Consider the following 8389-nt stretch of genomic DNA (forward strand, 5'->3'; position numbering starts at 1 on the left):
AGCCATGGCATTGGATGAAACCCTAGAGATGCACATTTATCCCAGCACTAAATTGATGTCATAATCTCTCTCTCTCACACTCTCTCTCTCTCTGGGCAGGACTGGATTTAAAGAATGAAACTAACCAGTGTAGGCGTGGCCCTGCCTATTGTGAAAGAGCTTCCCTTGTTCTCCTTAGAGAAATATTATATCTGCAAATCATTTTTGATGAAACTTTTGACTTTAAACCTTCCTCTTGAGTGATTGCTACTCAATACAGTACTATTTAACTGGCCCGAGTCAGTAGAAACAGAAGCTTACAATGGAAAAAAATAAAATAGACAAGAATGAATTAATGTAAGATATGCATTATGTGAACAAAAGACCCAGTGATGAAAGGGGAGTTCAATTTGAGATGTTCTTTCTGTTTGGGGTGGAATTAGGAATCAGGGAATCTATTAATTTTGAAAGAATGATAAATTCATTTCTGACTCGACTACACATTTTGTATCAGAGAGGCTCAGTTTGCACATAAAACTGTGCCAAAACTACATTCAGCATCCACACCCTTTCTCGGATTAGGTTTAGAAGGGATTGTCTTCTTCATTCAGTGCAGCAACAGAATGTGTTTGTTTCTCAGCAAACTTTGATGTTCGCTGCTAAATTATTTTCTTGCCTGGTAAATGTAGAAGCAGTTGCACTTGAGTACTTAATTAGTATTTTTTTTCACCCTGAGTGGGTGAAAACATTCTTAGTTTAAAAGGAGGAGAAATAACCCCTCTTCTGTTCTCTCCTGCACCACAGCTTCTCTCCTCAGACACAGACAGAGCAGCTCCCGTGCCAAAATGGGGGCTGTTCCACAACGGTGGGTTCAAAGATGGATTTTCATATTTAATTACCCCCAAGGTATCTCCCCTCCCCTCCATAAGTTTATCCTGTTAAATGTGTAATTGGGGACTTTTCCTGGAGACTGGTACCTCTGTTGACAAGACCTTAAAGACCAGCTTCCTACTGGTTCCTAAATAGGCTTTTATAGCTGAGGTCTACAGATACAGTACTTTTTTTCAAAGGCTTTATACAGCAATTAACGAACTGCAAGCAAATACCTAAACCTCAGATCCCCAAAGGCTTGCCAATTTCTTTGCCTCTGGTGGAGATTCTAACAGCAGTATTTGTTCTCTGAAGCTACCCTAAACAAGGAATATTTTACATCCATAAATAGCTGCTTTGGGGGGGGGGGGGACAGGTGAGCCAGAGCTAGAATTTTTTTTTATTTTGAGAGAAACAGAAAATGCATTATACATGAAGAAATTTCCAAGGATGCCCCATATATCCCTTGCAGGAAATACCATGTAATTTTCCTCAGCTCAATGCCAATTTTCCTTATTTTTAATTTTAATGAGCGAGTGTTCCAGGGACCAACGTGTTACCAACCTCGTTTTCCACTCCTCCCTCTTTGACTCCTTCCCTCACCCCTCCATTGTTGTTCTGTGGCTGCATTTCACTATGCCTCCCTTTCTCCTACGTGCTTATTACCGTAAACTGGCTCACGGGATGGTAATTGCTAACTGGATGGTCAGGGGCACCATTCAGCTTGTGGGTAGAGGAAAGAGGAGCTGGTCAACTGAACTGGGACAGTGGAATTCAATGCTCATCAAAACAAATCGATCAATGGCATTTATTGAGCCTTACTTTTTTAAAAAATGATATTTGTTAAGCGCTTACTATGTGCCAGACCCTGCTTTAAGCCGTGGGATAGATACAAGCTAATGAGGTGGAATGCAGTCTGTGTCCCATGTGGGGCTCACAACCTTAATCCCCATTTTACAGATGAGGTAACTGAGGCTCAAAGTTGTCCAAGGTCAAGTGTGCAGACTGCTGTTCTAAGCACTTGGGAGAATATAATATGGTAGAGTTGGTAGACGTGATCCCTTCCCAGAAGGGCCTTACAGACCAGAGGGGGAGAGAGACATTAAATTAAATTAGTCAGGGGAAAGAGCAGAGTATAAGGATATATACAGGGTTGTGGAGGTGGGGTATCAAAGTGCCTAAGGGATACACACCCAAGTGCACTGATGATGCAGAGGGAAGGGTTTAGAAAGGGAAGTGAGGGCTTAGTCAGAGAAGGCCTCTTGAAGGAGGGATGATTTTTAATTGGGTTTTGAGGTGGGGAGAGAGATTCATTCATTCATTCAATCGTGTTTATTGAGCACCTACTGTGTGCAGAGCACTGTACTCAGCACTTGGAAAGTACAATTTGGCAACAGATAAAGACAATCCCTACCCAACAATGGGCTCACAGTCTAGAAATAGTCTGTTGGATTTGAAAGGGGAAAGAATTCCAGGCCAGAGTGAGGAAGTGGGCAAGGAAATGAGTGTGGAACAGCTAGCAACTTGGGACAGAAGATGTCATTCAAGAAACACAAATGAGAAATCCAATTTCAGGAAACTGGGAGTGAAAAGACCTGAGTTCTAGGCCCAGCTCTGCCACAGGCCTGCTGGGTGATTGAGGCAAGTCGCCTAACATCTCTGTACCTCCATTTCTTCACCTGGAAATGGGGATAAGGCATCTGTTCTCCCTATAGCTTAGATTGTAAATCTGGGGTGGGGCAGGGACTGTGTTGCTCTGATTATCTTGTAGCTGCCCCCAAAAGTATAGCATAGTCCTCTAGATTGTAAACTCCTTGTGGAAAGGGAATGGCTCTACCAACTCAGTGCTCTGCCTGTTAACACTCAATAAATACAATTGATTGATTGCTTTGGCACAAAGTAAATGCATAATAAGTAGTGTCACTCTTATTGAAAAAATACTCTGCCAGGAGACTTACCTGTCAGCCAAAACCAGCAAAATGCCACCCTGCCCTGATGTTCCAGGAAGTGTGAATGTGAGGAGGAGGGGCGGAAAAGGTGAATCTCCCTTAGGTAAACTACATTTCCCTGAGTGTACTGCGGGAAGGGAACAGAATCACAGATGAGGGTGGCGGCAGGCATTGTTGACAAAAAGGTAAAGCCGCCTTGGGGCCTCAACACAAGCTTGGAGAAGCAGCTTGGCCAAGTGATAGAAGAGGGGCCTGGGAATCTGAAGGATCTGGGTTCTAATCCCAGCTCTGCCGCTTGTCTGCTGTGTGACCTTGGGCAAGTCACTTCATTTCTCTACATCTCAGTTCCCACATCCGTAAAGTGGGGATTAAGACCACGAGCTCCATGCATAGACTGTATCCAACCGGATTGGCTTGTATCCACCCCAGCGCTTAGTAGAGTGTCTGTCACATTGTAAACGTTCAACAAATACCATAAAAAAAAAAAAACAAGCTACTAGCACAGAAGTTGGTGAAACTGTGGCTCACAAGGCATGTACAGCTCTTTTTCCCTGGCTGTGAGGCTGGTCGTGGAGCTAGGTAACATACGTTTTGCTGTTTATTATGCTGCTGCGTCAGTCAGTCAGTCAGTCAGTCAATTGAATTTAATGAGTGCTTACTGTGTGCAGAGCACTGTACTAAGCACTTGGGAGAATACAACAATAAACATACATATTCCCTGCCTACAACAAGCTTACAGTCTAGAGTGCCACAGCTGCCCATGGCCTGGACTGGGGAGGGGTTGAGCCCCTGGACCACCCACCACAGTCCCTGCCCTGGCTGGCTCTGGTTTATTGCTGCTTGCAAGCCCCACCATTCTCCCTCCCCACAGATTGCCCGCTCCTAGTTCCAGTTAAAACACTTTTTTGGGTTTTTTTGATTTAGGACTTGGCCGTATTATGAGATGATCTCCTTCATATCTGAAGTGGGTGGAAGAGGAAGGCAGGACTGCCAATCCAGCTTTCTGTCCAACCAGATGAAAAGTATCATGCTGGGCTGCGTGTATTAAGCACTTTCAATGTGAAGAGCACTGTACTAAGTGCTTGGGAGAGTGCAGTACAATTGAGTTGATATACATGATCCCTATCCACAAAGAGTTTACAGTCTACTGGGGGAGGCTGACATTAAAATAAATTACAGATATGGGGAATAGTAGAGTATAAGGGTGGGTACATAAGGGTGGGTACATAAGTGTTGTGAGGCTGTGGTGAGTATCAAAGTACAAAGTACTTAGTACTGAGAAGCAGCGTGGCTCAGTGGAAAGATCCTGGGCTTTGGAGTCAGAGGTCATGGGTTCAAATACAGCTCTGCCAACTGTCAGCTGTGTGACTGTGTGACTTTGGGCAAGTCACTTAACTTCTCTGTGCCTCAGTTACCTCATCTGTCAAATGGGGATTAAAACTGTGAGCCCCCCGTGGGACAACCTGATCACCTTGTAACCTCTTCAGCACTTAGAACAGTGCTTTGCACATAGTAAGTGCTCAACAAATACCATCATTATTATTATTATTATTAAGGAGCTAGTCCAGCAGGCCCCGGTGTCCGTCACGGAGAAATGGAATCAAGCCTGCAGATCAGCCCATACCATTCCTTATTTCTTGCCCATCTCACCCCAGTGGCTGCAGTGGCTCTAGACTGTAAGTTCCCTCTGGACTGTAAGCTTGTTGTGGGCAGGGAATGTGTCTGTTTATTGTTATGTTGTACTCTCCCAAGTACTTAATACGGTGCTCTGCATATAGTAAGCGCTCAATAATTACGATCGATTAATTGACTGACTACAGCAGTAACCGAAGATGTATATTTTTGCAATGCAATTGACTCCAAGCACAGAAAGTCGAGGGACTTGGGGGTGGGGCTGGAGAGAGGGGCCCCAAACTGCAGCTCGTCAGCTACCTATACTCACTGTACCTCAATCTCATCTATCCCTCCGTCAACCCCTTGCCTTCAACTTCCTCTGGCCTGGAACTCTCTCACCCTTCTTATTTGGTAGACTATCACTCTCCCCACTTTCAAAGCCTTATTAAAATCACATCTCTTCCAAGAGGCCTTCCCTGACTTCCCCTACTCCCTCTCCCTTCTGTGTTGCTTATGCACTTAGATCTGTACTCTTTAAGCACTTAATATTTATCCTACCCTTAATCCCACAACATTTATGTACATATCCATAATTTATATTAATACATATCTCCCCCTCTAGATTGTGAGCTCCTTGCAGGCAGGAAATGTGCCTACTTACTCTATTGTACTGTACTGTACAGTGTTCTGCACTCAGCAAGCACTCAATAAATACCTTTGATATATTGATTAAATTAACCATTTGCAAATCAATCTAGCAGAGCCTTTTGAGACTCACATTTTGCAGAAAGCAGTTTTTGTAAGCAAGAAAAATTCCCAAAATATCAATAGTTATGTAAAATTATTTTCCTCCCCAAACTTTCCATTTTTAGCAGACTTCTTAGTTGTCAATATTTAATTTATGCACTTTTTTCCATTTTAAAAATGGCACAAGTAAAAAGGACATAACAGATTGGAGAAAATTACACTTAAGTGCAAAAAAAAATTTAAGGGTAAGAAACAGATCTTTCTTCTGTTTTGGAAAAACACCCAACACTTCCCCCACACATACCCAAGTGTAGACTCTCCCAACTAATTATCCTGCTCACCCAGCATTTTGAGGGCACAACAACAGTGCTAAGTGGCACCCATCTCTTGAACATGCAAGTAATTATGGAGGCAAAAAATTGGTCCAGGATAAAAGGGAGATCTAGGTGAGACTCCAGCCCGCAAGGCTGAGTTATGAGGGTGACTTGTCTTCTGTGAGTGATGCCTGGGAAATCTTTATCCTGGATCTAGGGCAGTCTGTTTCACATGCCAGATCTCTGTCTTGGCCCCAGTTGTTTCTCTAACTTGTATTCACTCTGGATAAAAGTGTGTCAGTAGTCCATCTCACTGAGAATGAGCTGTTGTTCCAGTTACCTGATGGAACCAGAAAGTGTGCGACAGTGTGTTTTAATGCAGAGATTAAAGCAGTTGCTGGAGAGTGCGAATTTTGTGTTTCAGTGGGAAATTTATTAATGTCTGTCTCCTCCTCTAGACCGTAAGATCCTTGTGGGAAGGAAACCTGTCTGTCCACTCTGTTGTATTGGACTCTTCCAAACAATTAAGTACAGTGCTGTGCACACAGTAAGTGCTCAATAAATACCACTGATTACAAGGATCTGTGCATCAGATAATGTGGTAGGAATAATTCTCCTTGGAGAGTGATTGGTGCTTTAAAGCAGGGAGTTGGCGGGAGAGAAAGACTTACAGGAACTCCGACTGGTTTCTGAACCTGGTCTTGGCTGGTGAGCTTTCGTTTACTCCATTGTAGTTGGGATAATTCTCTGCGGGCAGGACGATCATTTTACAAATGCTATTTATCCATTGATCGACAACATGGGTGGACAGCAGTACAAGCTCAATCAACAACTGGTATTTAGTGAGCATGTACTCAATTATGGAAGCAGTGTGGCCTAGTGGAAAGAGCACAGGCTTGGGAATCAGAAGTCTGTTTTCTAATCCCAGATAAGTCATTGGGCTGTTATGTGGTCTCGGATAAATCACTTCACATCTCTGTGCCTCAGTTACCTCATCTGTAAAACAGGGAGTAAATCCTCCTGTCTCCAATGAAGACTGTGAGTCTCACGGGAGACAAGGGCCTGTTGTATCCACCTCAGCACTTAGTACAGGGCTGGGCACATAGTAAGTGCTTAACAAATATCATTAAAAATATGTGATGTTACCAAGTGCTAGAAAGAGTACAAATCAATCAGTCATATATAGTGCTTGGGAGAGTATGCTATAACAGAGTTGGTAGGCCTATTCCCTGCCCACATGACCTCTCAATCTAGAGGGGGAGATCGACATTAAAATAAATTACATAAGTGAAGGTACGTGCTGTGGGGCTGAGGGCAAAGTGATTATCAAGTGCTTAAAGAAAACAGATCCAAGTGCAAAGAAGGGAAAGAGAGAAGGGGAAATGAGGGTTTAGTTGGGGAAGGCCTCTAAGAAAACAAAGGGCATTTCTCCTGCCTTGAAGAAGCTTAGAGTTTCAAGAGGGGCTTGTATGCTTTTTCCCAAGAAGCCTTCCCTACTGGTCGGTCCACAGTCATGTGGTGAAGGGAAGGCTTCCTCTGTGTCCATTGCTCAGCCCCAGGTTGTTCCAGACCTGCCACGTCCTTCTTCATGATGAGGCTCTCCGTGTCCACATGAAGGTGGTTTTGCCCTTACTAAATTCAGGGATGGAGCACCCTCCTCCTCCTTTCCAAACAAATTGGGCCAGATTGGACTAGAACTGTGTCCTCCTAGAGAGGGAAATAGCTTCACCCCCAACCCCTCTTGACTGCAAGACTGTGTCCACTTCATCTGGTGTGTTTTGCCTATATGGAGCACCATATCTATGCAGGGATTGGATTGGAGAATTGGCCGTGATTTTTGTCCCATATTCCAAACGTGCCAATGTCCACTTCATTTGGAGTTCTTTGCCAGTGTGGAGCCCCTTGCAGGGAGTGAATTGGAGAATTGTGAGTGATTTTTGTCCCAGACCCCACTTCCACTAATGGCCCTGTTATGGTGTGTGACAGGGTCCAGCCGCACCTTGGCTGTACACTCTGAAACTAGACAAAGAGGCAACTGCTTCCTTCTAGAAAGAGGGTCTTATTTCCCCTGATTTGTATCACCGTTTTTTATTTAGGAACCACTCAGTGCAGAGTATGGGGAAATGCACATAAGTAGTAAAAGAGGTGATCCCTGTGGGCTTTAATGGGGGAAACAGAAGACATGAAAAGCTGACTATACCACGGATTGAGTGGAAAAAATAGATGCAACTTTATTGCTGTCCTGTTTCATGGCCAAATCTTCAGGGATCTGGATGGAGGCCCATATTCAAAGATAGATCTCCCACACCCTTCCTGAATGTGCTGGGAGCTATTTAGATGAAAAATAAGATCCACAAAATAAAAAAGGAATTAGACTAAATATTTTTTTAGAGCCTTGGAAGTACTTTTCCAAAATTATTAGGCTGCAAATATTCTTTTGGACTCAGAATATTGGATTGCTCCTATCCCACCCCTTCCTCTATTAGTGCTTTCCATCTCCTTTATATGGTCCTTATATCAGTGGGCTAAAGGAATACTATAGAAGGATTGGGTTACCACAGAGCCCACCTCCCCACCCTTTCCTCTCCATCCAAACTGCTACTACGTTAATCCAAGCACTTATCCTATCCTACCTTGATTACTGTATCAGCCTCCTTGCTGGCCTCCCTTTCTCCTGTCTCTCCCCATTCCAGTCCATATAATAATGATGGTATTTGTTATGTGCTTACTACGTGCCAAGCACTGTTCACTCTGCTGCCTGGATCATTTTTCTACAGAAACATTCAGTCCATGTTTCCCCACTCTTCAAGAACCTCAAATGGTTGCCAATCCACCTCCATATCAAACAGAAATCCTTATTGAAGGCACATGTCCTCCAAGAGGCCTTTCCTGACTGAACCCTCATTTCCTCTTTTC

The sequence above is a fragment of the Tachyglossus aculeatus genome, chromosome 5 (assembly GCF_015852505.1).
Source record: "Tachyglossus aculeatus isolate mTacAcu1 chromosome 5, mTacAcu1.pri, whole genome shotgun sequence".
Classification (NCBI taxonomy): Eukaryota; Metazoa; Chordata; class Mammalia; order Monotremata; family Tachyglossidae; genus Tachyglossus; species Tachyglossus aculeatus.